This window comes from Crinia signifera, chromosome 1 (genome assembly GCF_055691185.1).
Source record: "Crinia signifera chromosome 1, ASM5569118v1, whole genome shotgun sequence".
In the NCBI taxonomy this organism is placed as follows: Eukaryota; Metazoa; Chordata; class Amphibia; order Anura; family Myobatrachidae; genus Crinia; species Crinia signifera.
The window spans coordinates 170,361,522-170,387,432 of NC_139217.1; the positions used below are offsets into that span (position 1 = coordinate 170,361,522).

Here is a 25,911-nt window from a genome sequence, read left to right on the forward strand (position 1 = left end):
TCCCCTGCCATCTTGCTCACAGCCTGTCACCCCACGCTCCTTATCCCCACTCATCCTACTTTCTTGCTCACACAGCCTGTCATCCCATGCTTCTTATCCCCACTTATCCTGACACCCCACACACGCTACCCCCACCTTCCTGCTCGCAACCCATCACCCCACACTCCTTGTCACCACTCATCCGGTCACCCCACACACGCTACCCCCACATTCCTGCTCACAGCCTGTCACCCCATGCTCCTTATCCTGACACCCCACACACGCTCCCCCCACCTTCTTGCTCACAGCCTGTCACACCATGCTCCTTATCCTCACTCCTCCTGACACCCCACACACGCTACCCCCACATTCCTGCTCACAGCCTGTCACCCCATGCTCCTTATCCCCACTCATCCTGACACCCCACAAATGCTACCCCACTTTCCTGATCACAGCCCATCACCCCACACTCTTGTCCCCACTCATCCTGTCACCCCACACACGCTACCCCCACCTTCCTGCTCGCAGCCCATCAACCCACACTCTTGTCCCCACTCATTTTGTCACCCCACACACGCTCCCCCCACCTTCTTGCTCACAGTCCGTCACCACACGCTCCTCGTCCCCGCTCGTCCTTTTACCCCACACCCATTAGAGCCTAAACCGTCCGGGGGATAACAGCTCAAGGGGTGCAGTGTCGCGGGACAATGAGGGTATTTGGAGAGGTAGGGGGGCCCCAGAGATATAAGTGTATGGGGCCCCAAGATTTCTATTGCCGGCCCGGGGGGGAGGTGCATTGCCAGGAGTGTCCCATCTGGTGGGGCTGCTCTGACACCTGTCACCATGGAGAGGAGAAGGGGGAGAATACAGCATCCCTGCATGGTCCTGGGGTTTAATAAAAACTGGAATGATCCGGACCACACCGGGAGGCTGTAATCTCCCTTTCCCCATGTCCCTGTTGAAAGCTATCCCAGGGACCACCAACCCCTGGCACCCCGGCCTGCAAGTGTCCTGAGGCATTCCAGGGAGCCACGGCACACAGTTTGGGAACCAAAGTCATAAAGGATTTCCGTGAAACTCATGGGTGAACTACAGTATATAGTGCATACACACTGAATGATATCGTTAAGTGACATCATCCTGTCCCCAACATAGTCAAAATTAATCTGCATGTACATCGCTATGACCCAAGGGAGCATACATCTTTAACAATATTGAGCATATAAACTATATTATTTGTAATATCGTCCAGTGTGTGCACTCAATATCGTTATTGATGCATGCTCCCACATGACTTAATGATGTCCTCCATCGTCACTTTTGTACAGACGATGAAGGACATCATTAACGGCTGCTGGCAGGGTGGTTATTGATATTAAGCAAACACACTGGACAATATTACAAATAATTTGGCCCAGAAGGACCAAAATTAGCGATTAGTTTGTAATATCACCTAGCTTCATATTTTACATAACAAATAGCGAATTTGTGACAAAATATTCAAAACAATACATAGGAAACAATAATATCACTATTGGACTTGGTGATGGGTTTTTTTCTATGGTAAAGTACAGTATTGATGGTTTATGGTCGATGTAGAATAGTTTTGCCTTCAATGGGCAAAACCCAGATAGTTCCCCTCCATCGATTGCACATCATAATTGAATAGTTGGTGTTTTTTCCCCAAGGTTCTGGGACACAGCATCACTCAGCCCCTAGGTTAAAAATATCAATGGCCATCCATTGCATAGTACTCTAACAGTGATGACAGTTTGTACTATCATATACTATGGCAACCAGCGATGATGATCACAAAAATGGTCAACCCTTACTGCAGCTCAACCCCCCCCCCCCCCAGTAAAATCCACCACGCCCTCATCGTCAGTGAAGCCAGATGCAGTGACTGCGACTCAGTGACGACACTGGTAAGTGTGAACAGAGAGGCACTGTCACAGCCACCATCACAACCCCCCCCCCCCACACACACACACACCTGGCCGCCGACAGCCACAAACCCCCCTGCTGCAGCTGGCTTGACAGAGACCCAAAGTGGGTCTTCCAGAAGCAGAAGTTAATTGACAGGGGCTGCTGTGATTGGACAGCAGCTGGATCTGCTGTCCAATCACAGCAGCCCCTGTCAATGAAGCACTTCTAGAAATGCCACTTTTGCCTTTATTTATGGCTTAGCCCTGTCCCCAGCTTCATCGTCTTGTACACTTGTTTGGGTGGCACACTTATCAGTGCCTCCCAAACTATCTTAAAGATTACAAATTGCTAAAATAATATAAAGAAAATACTTATGACACAGAATATATGTCATAGGTTTATTCTTTGTATTATGCTGATGCTGATATGTCATAGGTTTATTCTTTGTATTATGCTGATGCTGATTTTATTTCTACCAGCTATACCCCTATTTATACTGAATATACCTGAATACACCCCTGCCTTACCGTGCAGCCTAATTCGGCTTCTATAGGCTGTAGTAGGGATGGACAGCGGAAGCCACTATCAAATGATAGCTGGGCGTCTGCCATTAAACTCAGAATTTAGCAGGTGTAATAGAAACAGGCTGATTGGGGCTGGCACTTCCCATTAAATACTTAAGCACGCCAGCATTTTCCCTGACACTCCCAGAAAATGGCTGGTTACTACCCCCAAATGCCAGCTTCAGGTCAATCACCCTACACTGGGTTTCATTGCAGCATGTGTACTACAAACCCTAAGCATGCGCAGTCATTTAAATATCACCTGGTCTGCGAATTCACAGCCATGCGATCAGGTAGGTCTGAATAACCTGATCGCATGGGATAGCGTTTCAAGGTCTCTCTTTTTAGCTTGCAGTGTGTGCAATCCCAGTGCAAAGAACTGCCTCAACGCTGCGATAAGCAAGCAATGGAACAGGTTTTCAATGGAAAAAGTCATTGCTGTGACAGCCTTCTTTCCAGTGGCGTTTTTTACCTATGGGCTGCAGGGTTACCCCCCAGGTAAAATCCGCCACTGTTCCCTGCCTAAGTGAACCCAAATGCGAGACTGCACTGGCTTCACTGTGACTGGCAGTGACTTCCTATTGGAAGTCCGACCTGCCAGTCACCCATGGCAGGCCCATTGGGATGTGTCCCTCTCTCCAGGACGCCTCTACATGGGCTGCTGATTGGCAGCCCATAAAAACCGGGTTCCGCGCATGCGCAGTACGAGCACAGTACTCCAAATCAGCTTTATTGGCCAGGTATACTTAGGTATACTAGGAATTTGGTTTGGATTGCTGTGCAACAGCCAGGGTGGGAACACGTAAAAACAGTCACAGTACATATGTATATAACACGTACAGATAAACATTAGACCAGGGGTCCTCAAACTATTTTGCTCTGGGACCCCAACAGACAAAAAAAATAATAACAGGACCCCAGCAAGTTACTGCAGAAGGTCATCACATCACCTCATGTGTAGTCAGCAGACGGCACATACATGGCAGCATTGTGGGGGCACAAAGTGATCTGAGCAGTTTAAAATAACAGACAATTCAACAGACTTTTCAGACTCCTTGAATGACTGACTGAGATTAGAAAAGTCATCAGCCTGATGGTCAGCAACATGGAGACGTGACCCCATGCTGAGAAGGTCGGGACCCACTTTGGAGTCAGGACCCACAGTTTGAGAACCGCTGCATTAGACATATCCTGATGTGGGACACAGACATGAGGGACATATTTTCTGAGCTGTACAGCACCCAGGCATTCAGTGGCGCTACTTGGTGATTGCACCAGCCAGATAGGTAGACAGTAAAAACAGTACAGTTATAGGACACGTGCAGATATGCACTAGATGTATCCTTATGGGGGACACGGACATGGGGAACATATATTTACTGATCTGTACAGCACCCAGGCAGCCGTGCAGCAGCCAGATAGTTAGTAAAAACAGTACAGATATGGAACGCAACAGGGGTGAAATGGCGTACATATTTGGCTAGTGGCACAGATCCTAGGCAGGCATCAGCAGTGCCATCTTTACATTGCTGCTCACAGGGCAGCAGTGGAGGGGCTCAGCAGGCTAACGTGGGGGGGGGAGTCAGTAAGGCCAGGGGGCCAGAGTTGGGCCCTCTCTGGTCTGCCCCGATAGTGTAGTGGTGCCTCCTCCCTTGGGGGTCACTGGGTTTGCCCGGACCTGGAGCATTAGGTGGGGGTATCCTGCTGGTATGGCTGGGATCTGCTGATGCATGGTGGACTCCTTTTCATTCATTGCCGGGGGCCGAGCTGATGCCCATGTGTGGCGCAGCAAGGTGACGTGGCAGCCTGGTGACGCGGCCAGGGGATCCTGCCGGAGGCCGCGGTGGGCTCCTGTCCACCTCCTCCGCATCCACCTCCTCTGCTGTGTCCTCCAGGGGCCGGGTATGGGAGGTCGGAGGAGAGCTCTATATGGATGCGACCATCCACGGCCCGCCTGCACATATGCCGGACCCGGGACTTGTAAAAATGCCTCCGGGGGCTTCTGCTAAAGAAGCCCATAGAGGCTGGGGGCCAACGTATGTGCAGTACGAAGAAGCTACTGTGCATGCGTCAAACCGACCGCCGGTTGGAACAGGGACAATGATTGGCGGCAGCAGCGGCGGGGATCAGCACAGCGGTGGTGGCAATGGAGGGGGCTCGTATAGCGGCAGCCCCCTCCTCTGAAGAGAGAAGAGCCGCCGCTGCTCTTTTAAAAAAAAAAATGTTATCTGGGGCCCGAGCCAATGCATTGACCTAAATCGTGCATAGGTGGCACACGTATGTATGGACCCTCTCCTGAAGGAGAAGATCCCCATTACTCCTTCTTGAGCCACAAGGCTCAAGAGGGGAAAATAGGAATCGGTGGGTCCTCCTCGCCGAAGCTCAGAGCGATCCTCTTCCCTCAACCCCTGGAAGGGTTAGGGCGTCGAAGCTTGGAGACTCCCTCGGTAGGCTTCCCTCCGCCTTGTGGCTCGGGGTCGCCCTCGGGGACTGCAGCTTTCCCCCAAAGGAGAAAGCTTTAGTACGTTGGGAGTGGGCAGCCCATAAGGGTCGTATACACGGCCCATGAAAAATTGAACAAACTAACAAAAAACAGAAAATGTGCAAAAAAGTGACAAACGTGAGAAGGGAAAATAAATTAAAGAGACCCCAGCCAGAAGACCGGGGTGGGGAGTGTGAAAAATTGTCCTACCCCAGCCAAAAGGCCCAGGGTTGCACCACTAACCTAAAGGGAGAGTGCGCAGTGCAGGTGCCATAGTAGTGCATGGTGTACAAGTTCACCAGTGCAGGGTTCAGGCTCCCCCAAGTTTACCCTGGGGCACAGTGCAAGCTCGGGCTCTAGACAGCCAGCCAATCAGTGTCCGACCAAGTCTTTCTCTGCTCCACCTAGGGTGTTTTCCAACCCCTGGCATGGGAATGGTTACTCCACTGGGCTTTTCCATTGACTCCCTTGAGGGCTGAAGCCCCCTCGGAAGAGCAATCTACTCTGTCCCAGTGTTTCTCGCAACCCAAGGTTAAGGTACTAAGCTGGGCTTTTCGCTGTCTCTCCATCCAGGGGAGTTACTCCCCTGGAATAGAAAGCAATCTATTCGGTCCCAGCATTTCCCCACTCTTCTCGCTGTCTCATCCTTCAGGGGCTACGAACCCCATCAAAAGAGCCACCTACTGGTCCCAGTGTTTCTCCCATCCCTTACCAGTGGAATTATGGCAACAACACCGTCCACCATCTGGAAAAGGGTGAAGGTACTCAGCCAGACTTTTCCCTGCCCCGGCGCTGCTCTTACAGATGGGTCTTTTCCCATCTTTGCAGGGGATGGCGCTGGCGTCGCCAGCCGCCATCCCCCGCCAGCGCCATGGCGATCGTGAGAAGGGGACGCGCGCGCCCCCTTCCGACGGCGCTTCCAAACGTTTCCCCGGGTCCCCGCCGGCAGTAACCCGGGGTCCCCGCCGCCTGCCCGCATCCCCCCTAACCCCCCCCTAACCCCGTCCGTCTCCCTGAGGCGGAGACGGACAGGGTTTCCGCCACGCTAGCGACGGAGACTGAGACGCGCGTGCGCGTGAGACGCACGCGCGTCTCAGTCTCCTCGCTGGCGAGGCTGCTGGCGGGTCGCCAGCGCGTACGTTCTGGCGACCCGCCAGCAAGGATGTGCATAGGCACATACTGTATCGCATACGCTGCCCCTGCCTAATGATTGAATCTCTTATCTCTGTTAACAACATGTTCATTAATGGTGCATAATCATGGTTCTTAATAAAAGGGGCCCAGACAGAGAAGGAAAAGTGAGTGTTAAAGTTCTCTACTCCCAGTATTTATTATTGTATAGTAAGTTTTGATATGCTCAATAATGCAACAGCCCTTTTTATTCTTAGCTGCATATCATTAGGGTACTTGCTGTGTAAAATCAGCATGACTTATTCTAATCCTTTGCTCACACCCTCTGCCTCTCACTCCCCTTCTCCCTTTGCAGTCACAGTGTAATCTGCAGAAGTATTGAGGATGGGAGATGTGGGGGATTTACTGATTTGTTTGACACTTTCACTTCCTCTGCTAGGACTAGGAGTAAATCCACCTGCAGCGCTTCATTCTGATTTGTTCATAAATTCTGCAAGATTTCCTACAGCACAGATAAGACTTCACATTCAGAGCACAAGTGGACATTCCAAGATCTGTGGACTGCAGGAGAAAGTTAATGCTCACTCACAAGAAAAACAGTGCAGCATGGAAAAGGAGAGATCTCATTCTTTGGATGCAATGAACTGAAAAGATAGACTTTTGTAATGGTAAGTCTGGGGGAGTTAGAGAAGAAGCATCATCAGTCAAAAACAAACATTGCTTTAGATGTCAAACATTCTAAAATTCATTGTTTTTGCATATATGCAGCAAATTGGCTATTTTCTTGGATACACATGTGAATTAAAGACATTGGTAAATGAAGAGCACTCAGCAGCCAAGCCTAGTTTTCAATCAACTGCTAGAGGCAAGAGAATTAAGTAACCTTCAGGGATTGTGTTGCGTCCTGCATTGTCACGCAGAACAGGATCTAATGTGGGATCTTGGAACTGCAGTATGCATGCTGTTTGGTTGTAAAGAATAGAGGAGAACTGTCAGTGTCGATGGAGTGACATGGAGAGAGAACATGGATCGCAGGCCATCCTCTGCACAGCCAACTGTCACATCCATATACGTACAAGCAACACTACAGGAAAAAACTCCATGGGGATTCACTCTTAAAGGCAGACTAGAGCATGGGGAACCACTAACCATCTCCAAGGTAATAACCGTACGTGTGTGTCTTGTGCTGCGCACTTGAATTATTATAAGTACGTTAATAATAAGTCTGTGTACCCAAGTTAAACAAAAAAAATTATTTTATTTATAATGCTTTAAATTATGTGTGTGTGTGTGTGTGCAATACATCACTATTATATGTGTTGTTAGTGACACACACACACACAAAAAATGAACAATTATAACCTTATTCTTCTCTATCTGTGAGGGACACTGATTAATTTGTCTATTTAATAATAAACTAATATTTGTTTTAACCAATTCGGTGGTATGCCCAGAAGCAGGCTCTCCAGGAAAATTTCTGGGCATAGCACCGATAAGGAAGTGTGCACCAGTGGTGCCTCCAGCTGTGCACCACTGGCACACCACCTCTAGCCCCCCCCCCCCCCCCCCGTCATTCCCCCCCTCCTGTTTCTTAGCTCTGCTGCTGCTACCCCCTCTCCACCATTCACGGCAGTGACCAGGCTGCTGAGGGATGTCCGGGGGGCTCGAAAGTTCAGTGGCGGGCTCCCTCCGAGCCACCCCTAACATCCCCCGATTCGGCCATCTGGTCATTGCTGTCTGCATGGCAGCGGGTGCAGATGCAGGAGAACCTCGTCGATCTGGGGTGGGGAGTTGGGACTGCACTGGCTGACGGTGAGCGAGAGGGGGGGAAGGGGGTGGCTGTCCCTAAGTGCTGTGGTGGGTATATCTAGGGCAGGACAAACCTGCCCTGGTAGCTTTGTCCTGCCCCAGCAAAACCCTCCACTCAAGGGGTTAATAAGGAGGTGAGAAAAAAATAGGATGAAAGGTTCATACACACTAAGCGATTTTCACCTGGCATACTGATTTTTCACAGGGGGGTGAACCACTTTCCACAGTAGGAGAATGTGGAAAGTGGTTCACTCGGGTGGGGCCAAATGTAATAGGGTGTGAGAATCATAAAGTGAGAGATTTTGGGAGAGTTTTCCTATTTATTTAAAGTAGCAATCAATTACATGGCAGAATCAACCTGGTTTTTCTGTATAAATTATCGCTGCTTTAAATCTCTGCCAAAATCTCTCACTTTCTTATTTTCACACCCTATTGCATTTGGCCCTGGGAGATTGTGAGCTTAAAGTGGGAAAACTGTGCTACTGTACTTTGAGCTCAAAATGACTAGTGTGTATGGGCCTTATATGTATACATTGGGCATCTAGATCTTCAGATAAAGAAAACGGGACAATGTAATCTTACAAACTATCTTTAAATTAGGATTCAATGCTTTCGCTAGGAAAACTCTTAAGAGAAAATTTACATTATTTTTAAACAGGGTTTATTATTGCCATACTGTTGTACTAGCCCAGGTAAAATGTGTGTCACCCCAACACCACTTAAAACATAAGGAAGAAAAATCCTTTGGTGGGATGTTATTAAAAACGACGGTGTGTCTTGGGACAGCAAAAGTACCTTTGAATCCCTCGATGGCCTTAAGGGGCATACACATAGGCCCTTATTCAGATCTGATCGCACTACAAATTTGTTTGGAAAATGGGCAAAACCATGTGCACTGCTGGTGGGGCAGATGTAACATAAAAAAATGAAAGAATGTTATTAGAGTGGCACTGTGATAGTGGATAGTGGACAAAGGAAAAATTGATAGTAAAGATTAAAAGAGTACAAAGCACCTGAAAAGAAAAATGGTTAAAATAATGTTTACACTCTTAATAGAGTGAGTGGTTGTCCTGTGAGTCACTGCGCTGTCCCTACCTCTGATGGTAAATGCCGGGGTCAAGCGGGAGATGTTCTGCGGCTGCAGATTGGATAAGTCGCCGGTGTCTTCTATGATGTTGCGCCACTTGCCAGACGTGTGCAGCGGCTTAAGAACGGGAGATGGTCAGGGTGTCAGTGTAGCAGAATCCTCACAGCGGACAGGAGTAAACTAACAGATGTAACATGTTCGCTTTGTGTGAGTTATTAGTTTCTGTGCAGGGTAAATACTAGCTGCATTGTTTTTACACTGCAATTTAGATTTCAGTTTCAACACACCCCACCCAAATTTAACTCTCATGTTACATCTGCCCCACCTGCAGTGCACATGGTTTTGCCCATTTTCCAAACATAATTTGGACTGCGATCAGATCTGAATAAGGGCCATAATGCGATTTTGACTTAACTTTCCCTACAACTTTCACTATATAGGGGCTTGCGTTACTGATTTGTGAGTTTGGTATCGCAAGTAAAAATAGACTATGCAGACACCGTCTATTTGTACTATGGAGCAGGTAACTTAGAAGACCCATGTCGTCGTCCCCCCCCCCCCCCCCCATTGGCAAGTGTGTATTCACTGCTGATGGCAGCACCCCGCCGGTTCCCCACGGCCGCCAATATTGGTTTATGCCCCATTACTCTCCTAGGACCGCATTTGAGTTCTGGGCTCTGTCAACATAGTCCAGGGTCACACTCTCAGTGTATCACTGACATGGAGGAGCATAGTCAGAAGCTTCTTAGATCAAAAGTTGATACTCCCTTTCTTTAGCTGGATCTTAGCGTTGTACCATAGATCAGGGGCTATTCATATATTGTAGTAGCTAACAGGGCCGTAAGTAGGTGTGTACAAGTGGTGTCACTGCACAGAATGTAGGGTCTGTTGTTAGCCCACGAAACGTGCGTCTGGCTAGTAGGATGCCTGGACTGCACCAGACCTGAATACTGCAGCATGTAATACCTTTCAGCTCCACGGTGCTCCTGAGGATCCTCTGGGCTTTGTTGTTCTTCATGTGCAGTGTATCAGAGGGCACTCCTTCTTCTCCCTCTAAATTGCCTACTTGAATAGTACATACTTTGTATTGAGTTTGAGTTTGGGTAGAAAGTTCTGGTAGTTGGGATCCTGACAGTTGAATCCTGCTGCATCCCAGTAAGCATTTTAACCCTAACCCATCTCCTCCAGCCTAACCCTAACGTTCCCCAAACCATAGCCTAACCCTCCCCCTAGTGCTAACCCAATTCAATACTTACCTTTGGAGTCTGTCTTGATTCTGTGCATCAGGATTCCACTGTTGGTCTTCTGACTGTCAGGATCCTGGAGTATAAAGTGGTATATAGAAACAACAGCGTGAGTGTAAGTGGAGTAACAAGAGTGGGACCACTGCCCTGGGTGCCAAAGGGCGGCATTAGACTGGCCTGCTTGGTATATCCCATGATGCCTTAGGATTCCTCTCTCTATTATAAGTGAACAGCACCACATTGTGCTGTATTCCATGAAGCCTACAGCTGCTTTTCTAGTACATGGGTAAGTAATCTAGGTGTAAAAGTAGCGGGTTGGGACTGTGTGACTCATCACGAGGCCCTCATGCGTGTATTATGAAATTAAACCCACAATTCCATCTGGATATCGACATCTCTGTCCTCAATAAGCAGCACTTCCAGGGTTCCTAACTTGGGATGCAGGGATGGTGACATTACTGTCAGTGCATCACTGGCCAAGCCCCTGTTCTGCTCCAGTCTCCCCCACAGCTCATCTCCTCTTACTTACTTGGGTGGTGGCTGACGAATGTCACCAGATGATGATGAGGATTTGTGCTGCCATCAACCTAAATGCCTGCAGGCAGCATGTGCAGTACCATTTGATTGGCTACACCATGGAAACTGAGCTGTACAGTGAGACACTACAGCAGGAATAAGAGTTTTCAGGACATACCATTGCTGGAAGCAATTGAAAGGGGAATTAAAAAATAAAGCAAGAACATTGGCACAAATGGGGTGTGTGAATTAGTCTGATGGCACAAAAGAGGCACGTGGAAGGATCTGATAGCATATAAGTCATGTTTAGGAGCCTGACAATATATAAAGGACCTTTGGCGGGTCTGATGGGCTGCAGGGTCATAAAGATGACACTTGGGCCTGTGGAGCCTCTGTTTACATGTTCACCTCTCCTATTGTAACAGTAGGCTTTGTCACTGGGAATAATAGTTATGACAGGCATATGAGTTAAGGGAAGGAGAACTTTTTATGATATGTGGTTGTTTATATTTAAATGTCAGGGCTTGGTACTCCTCTTTCCTGTAGGTTAATAGTAATTGTCATTATCCAATAAACAACATTTAGAAAGACCAAGTGGCAAGAACTCCTAGATTAAGGAACTCGGCATGGATCGCTAATTAGAGAATTTGCAGTCCAGCCAATTATCAATCGACTGCATGTGTGCAACGTTTGTATTACGCATATTGGGGCCGATGTCCATACTGTATTGCTCTTTTTTATTGTTTGTATCTTAAAATGACTCAAGAAGAGAAGGACATAGAGCAGTATTGCATGGAAAAGGGGCAACATTTGTTGCACATTACTCTCACAATAAAAACAGTGAAAACAGCGTAAGCCACACCATAGTGGAAATCATGGGGTTCACCTTCTTAATATTGTAGTACAAGCACTGTACTACACAGCACTGAGATCATGGGATCGATTCCCACCATGGCTCTAAGGAGTTTGTATATTCTAACCGTGCTTGTGTGAGTTTCTTCTGGGTACTCTGGTTTCCTCCCCACAATCAAAAAATATACTGGTACATTAATTGACTTGTACATTGATGTGTACATGTGGTAGGGAATATAGATTGTAAGCTCCACTGGGGCAGGGACTAATGTGAATGTTCAAACATTCTCTGTACAGTGCTGCGGAATATGTGTGTGCTGTATAAGAAACTGTTAATAAATAAATAATTCTAGGGCGGTCACAAAAATGTGAAGGTGGTAGTGCACACTTTATCATCAATTGGGTAGATGTAACTGGGTGGTTGTTCACTATAACATATAAAAATAAGGTAGAGATTTGATGTACTTAACTACAGATTTTGAATTAATGTAGTTTTGTCCAAACACAGCAAGTCTTCATTTTGCTCCTGAATTCAGTGAATTTTCCAAGGAAAAATCTGATCAGATCTGAACTGTGTACATTTTAAAGTGTGTGTGAATTACTGTTTATCTGTTTGACAGTTTTGCTGTTCATTTCAAAACATGACCTACCATTTAGGACAGATAGATATGTCTGAAATCATCCAGGCGTGTACCTGGCATTAGTTATGGCACATGCTTTTGTGCAAGCCTATGCCTTTAATGTCTCTGGTGTGCTTTTCATGCACCGTTTACTAACCAACTGTTAGTGTGTACAGCCTCATAACAAGATGTCTGAAATCATCCAGGCGTGTACCTGGCATTAGTTATGGCACATGCTTTTGTGCAAGCCTATGCCTTTAATGTCTCTGGTGTGCTTTTCATGCACCGTTTACTAACCAACTGTTAGTGTGTACAGCCTCATAACAAGATGCCAATGTGCCCTGTGCTTCACCCGCAAACTGGACGACAACAATGCTGTCATCATCCCATGAAGTGAACAGGTGGGTCTCATTACATCTGCTCGCTAGCTTCTGCTCAGCATGTCAAGCAGCAGCGAGCTCCCACAGCACATTAGGATAATACACAGCATCTCTCCCCACATAGTACTTGAGCCGCGAACTAGAGAAATTTAAACAGCAATTTGTAGTTAAACTTGAAGATGAATGGTTTCCGATAAAAAAAAAATTTTCATTCAATTCCAGAAAGTAATAACATTTTATCATCTATATACAATATACATGTTTAGTGTCCGCATGGCTCTGAAACACTGCCACCTGTTGGCAGCGAGTGAAACTACATCTTGCTTCAAGTGGGTTTACTAGTTTTATATAAGGGAATCAAGACAGGTTTGAAATATGCTAAACATTATATAGTAAGCCTAGTCTAGATAATAGTGATAATAGGAACAACATTATGTCAAATGACAAACAGGTTGAGTATCCCTCATCGAAAATGCTCGGGACCGGAAGAATTTTGGATTACGGATTATTCCGTATTTCAGAATATTTTTATATTTCAATGATGTATCTTGAGGTATCTTGCATTTATGTTGTACAAACACATCAAACACATGAAATACGCACAAATAGAGTTTATTTGTGTAAAATACAAGGTTTTAAAACATGAACATGTGCAATTTACTGAATTGAATCCACTGTGTCTCTCTCTCTGCGCATGTTACATCTGCCCCCCCCCCCCCGAACCAGAATCAGGCCCAATATGTGTAAATAGAATGGGTACGACCTTTTGCTTAAAATATAAATAACTAACTAACTATCCTTGCATAAGAGTTTATAGGTAGTCTGACTATAAATCCATCAACTAAACAGCTTAAGTATACCAGTTGCAGTAAAATGAATGTGTCCGACGATATGACGATAGTATGTTCTACGAATTCCATTCAGGACGGTTGGGATAACCAACAACCAAGGGAAAACATAATTCAATTTTCTTTTTCTTTTTTTTCTTTTCTGGCATACATATGGATTGAGTCGATCTTAAGGCTGTTGTAAGATTGTTCGCGTACTTGTGTTTTGTTTAAATGTCTGTATTGTATTTTTTTTTTTTATAAAAACTTCAATAAAGATGAAATAAAAAACAAACAAAAAAAAAATGAATGTGTCCGAGATTGGCTATTTCATTATATTACCAACCCTATAAACAACTCAATAAAGTGTAGACAGTCATCCGATTACCTGCAGTGCTTAGGAGGTGCCATTATACAGAGGATATGGGGGTGAAGGGCAATCTGATAATACATATGACCATTGGGGAAGAAAAAAAAAGAAAAAAGTGCTAGCCAGTAAGAAGAATGACAATTCTCGTCCAGCTTGTGACTGTCCCATTATGCTATATGCACAGCAGGGGCTTTACGAGTTTGTCATTTCAGCATGAAATACAAAAGAACTTTGTAAATACTTGTTATTCTCCTACAGAATGAGAGCAATTCAGTCCATTCATAGAGATGTGCTTATTGTCTCCAGTTTGTGTAGGCCCATTCTGTTTACTTGAATTTTTAATTTGCTGATGTTTAAGTTATTTTGACTATACAGCATCTGCCATTATCATTTTGGATATAGAAAAATATTCCCATCATTATAAGATTGATTAAACGCTATATCTAGGAGTGGTAGCACAGTAATTGCTGAGAAATGTCATTGTTGCAGTATCTGAAGCTCCCTTTTATTATATACACTATTAATGTGAATGAGAGGGAACAGACTTGAATGTGACTCAAGTTTTCTGCCTGATTGTTCCTTTAAAACCCGAGGTCTCCAGCAGAGAAGTTTGGGCTTAAAAAAAAGCTGGTGGAAATTGTAAGAATACAAAGAAGGTTCAAAGCTGATCACTGGCTGGAATTCTATTTGGGACACTGGTTGTATTCCTAGGTAATCTCACACCTATTGTACACAGATCCCCTTGTGAGACTATCGGAAATAGTACTTTTGGGATTTGAGGCGAGATGTACTAAGCCTTGAAAAGAGATGAAATGGAGAGTAATAAAGCCACCAACCAATCAGCTCCTACCTGTAATTTTTCAAAAACAGCCAGTGACATGGCAGGTAGGAGCTGATTGACTGGCAGTTTATCACTCTCCATTTCATCACTTTTAAAACTTAGTACATCTGGCCCTTGATCTTATGTTCAGAAAGATAATAGAGCTATTCTATATTCATCTAATAAGAACCTAGTGGTTAGTGGTGGTTCTGGTTGATAGATCTACAGCAGGCATGTCCAACGTTGGCCCTCCAGATGTTTTGAAACTACACATCCCAGCATGCTTTGCCACAGTTTTGCTATTAGAGAATACTAAAACTATTGCAAAGCATGCTGGGATGTGTAGTTTCAAAACATCTGGAGGGCCAACGTTGGACATGCCTGATCTACAGCATGGGTCTTCAAACTGCGGCCCTCCAGATGTTGTGAAACTACAAATCCCAGCATGCCTTGCCACAGTTTTAACACTCCCTTATAGCAAAACTGTGGCAAGGCATGCTGGGATTTGTAGTTTCACAACATCTGGAGGGCCGCAGTTTGAAGACCCATGATCTACAGTGTCTAGATAAAGAGTCAATAGGTCGACATGGTCAAAAGGTCGACTTGCAATAGGTCGACAGGGTCAAAGTGTCGACATTAAACTGTAGACACATGACAAGGTTGATGAGTTTTTCATGATTGCCTGTGCCTGGTTCTGTGTGTACACCCCTTAAGTTTTTCATACAAATAAAACAAAAACACCACATATACACTCTGCTATTACAGCTTTATTACAGTAAGCCCGCTCCAAGTACATGCTTCAAAAGCTAGTCTGCTGCCTTGTGATTGCCTCTGTGTTTGTTCATGTGTGAGAGACAAAGAGATGTAGTTTTACTCGCTGACAACAGATGGCAGTGTTTCGGAGACACACAATCAGACACTAGACATATGATCCTGTATACATGTATGTAAGTTTAAACTATGTTGTAATAAAACTTGTGCTTAACCTTAGGGGTACAGTCTTCATCAAGTGACTAAAATAGACCAGAGATTTCTATTACAGCTAATAGGGCTGTGCTTCAGAGACTTGAAATATATGAAGTATTTTTTAATTTACTTTTACTTAAATGGTTTGTGAAAGGTAATAGTAAGAGATACAATCAAAAATGTGAATTACACTGGATACTATAACCAAGATCATTAGGAATGCATGTAGAAAGTAGATTGGGCCTCTTTTTAATAATGTTGTGAAAAAGTGTGTGCTTGGCAATTGTGGGATATGGCAGATCTGCCAATTTGAAAACCGCTTTATTATACTTTCTCCACTATCTGCCTGAAATATAAAAAAGGATTAGTTTATAACTATGGGCGGTATTCAATGTGAATACCTGCGAGGTGCAGCGAATCCTTTTTAGGATTCGCTGCACATTCGCCACGTTCCGGAGCCAGCGGGCTCCGGTATTCAACGTGTCAGGGGCTCGCTGCCCCTGACAGGCGAATATGAGCTCCTGCGGCGATTGCCGCAGGGAGCCTCAGGACGGAGCCAGGCAGAGAGATGGTAGTCTCTCTGCCTAGCCCAGACCTTTGTGGGGGCTTAGGTGTGCTCCCCGGGTGCCAGGCAGCACAGGCTGCCCCCCCGGCGGTGCCAGCAGGCTCACGTATATTCACTACACACGATCAAAATGATCGTGCAGTGAATATATGAATATGTAATGAGCGGCTCCGCTCTGGCGCCACCTGCTGGATGCTGTGTAAAAAAAAAATAATAAAAAAAAATATTATTTTTAAAATTAAATATATATTCATGTGCTTACAGCACATGAATAAAAATAGCATGCCCCTCCTCAGAATAAAATTCCTGATTTTTTGACACCAAATGTAAAAAACAAAACACTTTATTTTAAAAGTTCACATTCCACTTCACCATAAAAAGATAGCGATTGCTACTCGGTGAATCATGGTGAAAAAAACCTAGAAATGTATTCGCCATGTGGTCATTGAATAGGGTGATTCACCGTTTTTGACAGAAATTCGCCAAACAGCACAAAATCGCCATAAAAACCTGGCGAATCAGGCTCATTGAATACCGCCCCATGTCTAGAGCACATTCCTAATCCAAAATCATTTACTATGTAGTAGAAAAGATTTATACTGTACTGTACAATGTAAGTTTGTGAAATGGTTGAGATTTAAATAATGATTACCATATATACTCGAGTATAAGCCTCCTTTTTAGAACATTTTTTATGCTGAAAAATCCCCCCTCGGCTTATACTCGAATGAGGGTCCCACTTGAGTCAATAAGTTTTCTGAGTTTTTTGTTGTTGTAAAATTAGGTGCCTCGGCTTATATTCGGGTCGACTTATACTCGAGTATATACGGTACTTTTATTTTGTAGTCTAAAGGTTTCAAGCCAGTAAGCATACTCAGAGTATATAATAGGCCATTAGCACAGTGGCAGAACTTGTGGGTGGTGAGCGCAGTTGCAATAATATAACTTGTGGCCCACTCCACCACCCCAACCCAAGTTCACAATATGCAACATAGCAGAGGGTGACAGGGAGAGACAGGGGTGGCATAGTTTGACAGGAAAAATCAGTGGGTGACAGTAAGAGGGTGTCAGGGACAGCAGGGACCCTGGAGGACTAAGGGGCCTGTAGCACCAATGGTAGTTCCACCTCTGCATCAGCAGATCCTTCTTTTCAAACTTCTCTATGTGGAATTGGGTCAAGAGAACTGCAAAATCAGTAAACTGCACTTTCACCTACCACATACACTTTTTGTGACTTAAGCCCAGATTCGGAGATGTAAACAGGATGGTTTGCATATATCTCTGATGGCTACTGATCTGCGCAGGATCAGCATATGCAGGTTTGTGGATGCAACAACTGTTGCAGTGCCCCCTAAGCTACAGCATGATTGACATTGTGAGGCCATTGTTCCACCAATCCACAGCCCACCACACTAGTCCTCTGAGGTCCAGTCTGCAGTCAGCAGGGATTCAGCTGCAGGATCTTCCCTGCAGGTGAGCTCTGGCTGTGATTACCTGGAGCCATCACAGTTATCTCATTGTGCAGAGGAGAGACTCCAAATAGCAGCAATTGGCTTTGGCCTGCAGTGTCCCAGCTTCTCTCTCCAATTTTAACCCACCCAAAGTTATAAAGCCCCTGTCCTTGCATCCATCTTGATTAACGCATCTTCATGATAAACCATTCCGGCCATCCTGAACTTACCCAAACCAAAACCTACCTTCTTAGAGGCAATCTTGATGCTCCTTCATCAGCTATTCTGTTCCCTTCACCTAAAACTTTTCTCGCCCCTTTATCCACACTGGACTGCAGTCACCTTGTACAACCACACCCTTACCACTGCTCTTCCCTCTACTGTCTCCCTCCTTTTCTGTCCACTTTTGAGAGTCTAAACCACAACTGTAGCAATCCAAATTTACCCAGTTCCTACAAAATGCACATGTGTATGCACCACTGAAAATGTCTTCCTCACATTTCTTCTACTAACCAAAACATGGCAATCACCTCCCCACCCACCTCTCCCTCCATCAACCCTTGTGCCTCTTTTGCCCCACTAAAGTTCATTGGCTTATACTATCCTCTCCATCATCAACCTGCCACCTGGATCCCATCCACTCTCACCCCCTTCCCTCCCTTTCCACTATTGCCTGCCACCATCTTGCTCAACTCTTCCCCAGAGGCTGCAGACTGTCAGTCAATTTAACGTCTTCAGCCGTACTATGCCCAACAACGCAGGTCCCATACTGCACATGTGAAGTACATATCTGACACATGCATAAAATACCAAACATTGGTAACTCAAGCTAAAAAAAAACAACAACATATTTTTATTGACATTTTCAAATATAACATTATGAATCAAGGTAAAGACATCTGAGTGTGGTGAGCCACGAGATCTTCACATAGACCACATATGTGAAAGCAATTAAGCAAATCATAATATGAATATCAAATATAAACTAAAATATATATTGAAAAGTATAGTGACATGTCAGAAAGAAGTAGGGGCATACCTGGCACTATTGGGGGCATACCTGGCACAGTGGGGGCATATCTGGCACTATTGGCATACCTAGCACTATTGGGGGCATATCTGGCACTATTGGAGGCACTACTGGGGACATACTTGGTACTGTGAGGGCATACTTGGCACCGTAGGGGCATATCTGGCACCGTGGGGGCATACATGTTTCTGACGCTGTGGGGGAATACCTGGCACTGTGGGAGCATATGTGTATCTGGCACAATTTGGGCATATGTATATCTGGCACTGCACTATTGGGGGCATATGTATGTCACACCCCCATTTTCATTGGCCTCACACTATGTGGCATGTGGCTATAACACCAGGCTATTTATTTAGAATGGCACCACAATCGGGCGGGCATTGTTTATTTGTCACTGCTGTGGGGGGGGGGGCATTGTGTTTATGGCATAACTGTGGGTATTGTGTGCATTGTGTAACTGGTGGCATGTGTAGATATGGCACGGTGTCTAGTCAGAGAGGCTGGGGGCATGGCCAGCAGCTCTCAGAGCACTGGCTATGCCCCCATAGTGGAAAAAATGGGGGATGTGGCCTCGTAGGAGTTCCACGAGTTCCATAATGTGTAAAGGGCATTAGTTGGTTATTACACAGATTTTTCTTTATTATTTTTTATTTTAGTAGCTCTTTGGGTGGTTTATTTTGCTGCGAGTAGCTCACGAGTAGCTCATGCCCCAAAAAAGATTGGAGACCACTGGCTTATATAATACACATAGAACCTGATTCTAGTTAATTTGCTCCTCTGCACATTCGCATAGGGGAGCGATGTTTTTGGACTGCGGATGCTCATGTGCAGACTCGGTTTGTGAGCGGGCATGGCAAATCAATTATTCGCCTACTCATTCACAAGGGGCAGTGCGGGGGGGGGGGCATGGTGTGGCGGCCAGGGGTAACGCTCCTGGGAAAGCCCAGTGTTTCATGGGCTTCCCCATGAAAATGCTGGGCATTCCCATGCCAATGCGGCCTTGGTGTGTGTGGGAGGGTGGGGGGACAGCTGACATAAGCGTATGTCAGCTGCCCACCCTCTTCCCGTAGAAGGGCGCCACAGATCTAAGGTCAGCAGAAGATGACTTAGATCTGCCAGCGCTTGCAAAATCATTTATTAGTTTTCGATCATCTAATGATTTCGCCCCTGAACGTAAGGCTGTTAATGGATGTTTATGGTAAACATCCATTCGCATGCGTGCGGGGAAATTGACGTGCGAGGGGGAGGTGGGCGTTCATGCAGGTGGTGTTTAGATGACCCGCAAAGCTGCAAATTTCAAATTTATAATTTTTATGAAAATAATGTTAGTAACTGTAGATGTAAGTACATTACTTATCTTTTAATGATAAGAAACCTATGCATACAAATGTTATTGCTACTGCACATGCGTGAAAATTTGAGGAAACCCTTGCTGTCCACGTTTTAACCCATAAACATTTTTTTGTGACATCGCTTTGACTTCTGCAATGCACAGGCGATTCTGGGTGGAAAATGGCAGGTGCTCTAAAGTTTTTGCAAAAAAGAGTTGTCCTGATCGTATCGTGGGAGTGTCATGGGCCTTTTTCAGCATGCGGCTTTCGCTGGCCCACAGTCACAGCGGCACTTGAGCAGATATTTGAGCTCATATACAGTATATATGGAACACACAAGGGATGCTTAAACTGTGATTTGCATATTTTCACACCTGAGAATCAAGTGCACATGATCTACATTCACCTATGAATCAGGCCCAATATGTATTTTTGATAAAATCCCGTCCATTCTTGCTGCAGCCACGTGCATATTTAGTTTTAGGATTGGCATTACCTCTAGACCTCATTAGCACACTCACGCATTGTTCTAATAACCAATGTCATTTGCTGGTAAACAAGAGGGTAATGGAAAAGCCGCGTTGTACCGTGCTTATAATTTAGCTGTCCTCACGCAACCCTAGGACTATCCGACAAAGTATGCCCGGTTACAACTGGAAAGAAATTCCATTCCTTTAAGTTAATTAATGAGAGGCCAGGAAATTGCAGACATAAAAATGAAACCATGGGCTTGCTTACTTGCAGGAATTACAGACATCACTGTCACTTACCATAAATGATCCTGGCATTTCAGTGTTAACTCAGAAGCAACAAAACAAGACTTCTTAGTCTTTGGCAGGCGTGTGGATTTAGGAAAATGTGTGGCTGCTGTGGCCTGTCATTTCTGTTCTGAAATCATATTTAGAAGACATTCACACCTGAGTGCACAATGTAGTTTCATTTAAAGCCAAAAACTCTGCTTAATAAATGTTCAAAGAAATGTGAAGCTGTTACATTAACTGTATGCATGCATAGGGCCGCTTTAAGAGAGGAGGAGGCCTGTGTGCACCTTCCTCCATTCGGTCATAGCAACCCGACCCTAGAGTCTGAGCACTATAGCGGTCAGATTCTACTGCGCATGCGCAGAACTCTGGAAAAATGGCACGGCGGCCATTTTTTTCTGCCAATTTCATTACAGGACTCCAGAGGGTAAGTGTTAAAAAAAATTAGTGCAGTGTTGGCCCCCTGGGCCTGTGTGAGGGAGCTCGTTGGTGTGATAGAGCCCAGGTCACGGGGTGAGTGTGATAGAATGCAGGCTGCAGGGTGAGGAAATGCAGGACATAGGATGAGGGAGTGTGTCAGTGTGCTATAGCACCTGCTGCAGAGCGAGGGAGCGCGTTGGTGTATTAGACCGCAAGACACAGGGTGAGGGTCAGTGTGATAAAGTGCAGATGGCAGAATGAGGGAGTGCATCCAGTTTATGTTCCACCATGAGAGGTGGTTGATGGCGATTAATGGGGTAGGGGCTTGCCCAGAGATATCAGTGTATGGGGCCCCAAGATTTCTGTTGCTGGCCCTGCTTATAGCACATTAAAAGTGTGGAAAGTCTAGCACTACAAATGCATCAGGAGGTCTGGCTGTCAAATACTAAATAGCACATAATATGCCACCACCCCACATAACTCAAATGATGTAATTCTGTTCTTTTCCACGTTAATGGATAGCGCGGTCTTTTAGAATGAATTGGTCTTTTAGATCTACAGTGTCCAGGTCTACAATCAAAAGGTTGACAACTAATGGTCGACAGGGTCAAAAGGTAGAAAGGGTCAATAGGTCAACAGGATTTTCTTCATTTTTTTTGTCATCAGTCAAAATGTCGACACTGAATAGGTCAACATAGGTCCCCATGAGTTTTTCACTGTTTTTTTGGGTGTCTATGTCGACATAGGCCGGCATGGCCACTGTATAAGTATATTGCGTCCTCACCATGCTTCAGTGCTTTGCTATACTCGGCACACTATTACAATCTAACTCTATGCCCACATGGATGGTAAAATACCATGTCGACCTTTTTCATGTAAACCTTTTTTGGTCAACCTGACCATTTTGATGGTTGACCATTTCAACCTTTTCACCATGTCGATTTTTTGACTGTCGACAAAATAGTTATCGACATTTTGTCTACACAGACATTGTGGGTGACATTTATTAGAGATCGATGTTTCGTTTTTGGCGATTTATATTGCAAAAACGGCCGTTTTTGTTTTTTTTCCCCAAATCGACTACTTAATGGGTGCCGATTTGCGGCATAAATCGCACTTTTTGCCGCGAAATCGCGCTTTTTGCCACGAAATCGCACTTTCTGAAAGTGCGATTTTTTTTAACTCCGGAATTCGCATCCAGATGTTTTCCCCATTGAAAAAGATACAATTCGCATTTTTAATGAGATGCGAATTTGGAAATCGCCAAAAAAAATGGTCTAAAGTTCCAAAAAAAATAGACCTGATCCTGACTGGCGATTTTGTCAGAAACATGGCGATTTTGTCAGAACCATGCAAAGATCATTGTGATCTGTGTATGGTTCTTTGGTTAAATATGTGTAAAAGTATAAAAAAAAAACGGCATGGGGTCCCCCCTCCTGTACATAACCAGCCCCGGACTCTTGGACCGGTCCTGGTTCCAAAAATACGGGGGACAAAAAATCTGGGGGTCCCCCGTATTTTGAAACCAGCACCGGGCTCCAACAGCCCCCAGTGTCATGCCACAGCCGGGGACACTTTTTACACAAGGTCCCCTGGCCGCACCATGAGCACCGTGGCTGGTCAGCCTTGGACGGGGTACCTGGAGGAGTGGGGACCCCCCCAATAAAGGGGTCCCCCCAGGCTTCACCCGTCCAGGGCTGAAGCCCGGGGCTGTCACCGGCGTCCCTGGCCATTGGACGCCGGCCTGATATGGTTAAATTCACATTCCTAACATTGCTTAATACAGGAGAACTGCAAGTGCCAGCAAACCTCCCCCGCAGGCTGGGACTTGGAGAACCACAAGTCCCAGCATGCGGGGCATTAATGGGCCCGCTGGGACTAGTAGTCCACCTGTAAAAAGAATGTTAACCCCTTCATGACAGAGCCAGTTTGTGCCTTCATGACAGAGCCCTTTTTTTCAAATCTGACATGTCTCACTTAAGTGGGGATAACTTTTTTTTGCTTTTACTTATCCCAGTGATTTTGAGTTTGTTTTCTCGTGACACATTGTACTTCAAGTTAGTGGTAAATTTTGGTCGATACAGTCTGTGTTTTTTTGTGAAAAATACCAAAATATCGTGAAAAAATGGAAAATTTAGCAATATGCAAAATGTCACATTTTCTGCTTGTGAGACAAATAATCATACCACTCAAAATAGTTAATAACTAACAAAGACCATATGTCTACTTTATGTTGCAATCATTATTTCAACCTCCTTTTCATTTTTTTGGACACTAGGAGGCTTCAGATATGACTAGCAAATTCTCAAATTTTCAAGAAAATTTCAAACACTGATTTTTTTAGGGACCAGTTCAGTTCTGATGTGACTTTGAGGGACTTGTATGTGAGACACCCCCATAAATGATGCCATTTCAAAAACTGCACCCCTCACAGTATTCAAAACAGCATTTTGGAAGTTTGTTAACCCTTTAGGTGTTTCACAGGAATTAAAACAAAGTGTAGGTGAAATTTCAAAATTTCTTTTTTTTTGCAGAGTTTCAATTTTAATACATTTTTCTAACGAATACAGTAGATTTTACTAGAGAAATGTGACTAAAAATTGATTCCCCCAATTCTTTTGTTTTCAAAAATATCCTATATGTGGCCCTAGTGTGCACGTTGACCAAACCACAGGCTTCATAATAGAAGGAGCACCTACTTGATTTTGGAGCCTCCTTTTTATGAGATTTTTTTTTAGGCACCATGTAGGTTTCTAGGCACCATAAGTGCTAAAAGTTAGGAACATCCCCCACAAGTCACCCCATTTTGCAATCTACACCCCTCAGGGAATTCATCTAGGGGTATAGTGTACATTTCAAACCCCCAGGGGTTTCACCAATTTTGGTACAACTGGGATGTGAAAATGGAAAATTACATTTTTTTACACAAACATGCAGTTCTGGCTCAAAATTTTTCATTTTCACAAGGAATGAAGGAGACAAAGCACCCCAAAATCTGTGCCCCAATTTCTCCCGAGTACGGCAATGCCTCACATGTGACCAAAAAATACCAGTTGGGCGCATGGCAGGACTCAGAAGGGAAGGAGTGATTTTTGGATTTTGCAGCACAGATTTTGGTGGAATAAATGGTGGGTGCTATGTTGCACCAATACAGTGGAACCCCCCCACAAGTCACCCCATTTTGCAAAGTACACCCCTCAGGGAATTCATCTAGGGGTATAGTGTACATTTCAAACCCCCAGGGGTTTCACCAATTTTGGTACAACTGGGCAGTGAAAATGAAAAATTACATTTTTTTACACAAAAATGCAGTTCTGGCTCAAAATTTTTCATTTTCACAAGGAATGAAGGAGACAAAGCACCGCAAAATCTGTGCCCCAATTTCTCCCGAGTACGGCAATGCCTCACATGTGACCAAAAAATACCAGTTGGGCGCATGGCAGGACTCAGAAGGGAAGGAGTGATTTTTGGATTTGGCAGCACAGATTTTGGTGGAATGAATGGTGGGTGCCATGTTGCATTAGCAAGACTCCCAAAGCACCAATACAGTGAAACCCCCCCACAAGTCACCCCATTTTGCAAACTACACCCCTCAGGGAATTCATCTAGGGGTATAGTGTACATTTCAAACCCCCAGGGGTTTCACCAATTTTGATACAACTGGGCAGTGAAAATGAAAAATTACATTTTTTTACACAAAAATGCAGTTCTGGCTCAAAATTTTTCATTTTCACAAGGAATGAAGGAGACAAAGCACCCCAAAATCTGTGCCCCAATTTCTCCCGAGTACGGCAATGCCTCACATGTGACCAGAAAATACCAGTTGGGCGCATGGCAGGACTCAGAAGGGAAGGAGTGATTTTTGGATTTGGCAGCACAGATTTTGGTGGAATGAATGGTGGGTGCCATGTTGCATTAGCAAGACTCCCAAAGCACCAATACAGTGGAACCCCCCCACAAGTCACCCCATTTTGCAAAGTACACCCCTCAGGGAATTCATCTAGGGGTATAGTGTACATTTCAAACCCCCAGGGGTTTCACCAATTTTGATACAACTGGGCAGTGAAAATGAAAAATTACATTTTTTTACACAAAAATGCAGTTCTGGCTCAAAATTTTTCATTTTCACAAGGAATGAAGGAGACAAAGCACCCCAAAATCTGTGCCCCAATTTCTCCCGAGTACGGCAATGCCTCACATGTGACCAAAAAATACCAGTTGGGCGCATGGCAGGACTCAGAAGGGAAGGAGTGATTTTTGGATTTGGCAGCACAGATTTTGGTGGAATGAATGGTGGGTGCCATGTTGCATTAGCAAGACTCCCAAAGCACCAATACAGTGGAACCCCCCCACAAGTCACCCCATTTTGCAAACTACACCCCTCAGGGAATTCATCTAGGGGTATAGTGTACATTTCAAACCCCCAGGGGTTTCACCAATTTTGATACAACTGGGCAGTGAAAATGAAAAATTACATTTTTTTACACAAAAATGCAGTTCTGGCTCAAAATTTTTCATTTTCACAAGGAATGAAGGAGACAAAGCACCCCAAAATCTGTGCCCCAATTTCTCCCGAGTACGGCAATGCCTCACATGTGACCAAAAAATACCAGTTGGGCGCATGGCAGGACTCAGAAGGGAAGGAGTGATTTTTGGATTTGGCAGCACAGATTTTGGTGGAATGAATGGTGGGTGCCATGTTGCATTAGCAAGACTCCCAAAGCACCAATACAGTGGAACCCCCCCACAAGTCACCCCATTTTGCAAAGTACACCCCT

General features: G+C 45.0%; 1 protein-coding gene across 1 annotated transcript in view; it reads left to right on the forward strand.

Annotated features, from left to right (window-relative positions):
* Positions 1–25,911, forward strand: part of SHROOM3 (shroom family member 3) — a 381,603-nt gene that overhangs the window by 1,960 nt on the left and 353,732 nt on the right. Inside the window, exon 2 of the mRNA XM_083176821.1 lies at positions 6,521–7,240. The gene's annotated coding sequence lies outside the window, so the exon portion shown is untranslated. The remainder of the gene's footprint in view (positions 1–6,520; positions 7,241–25,911) is intronic.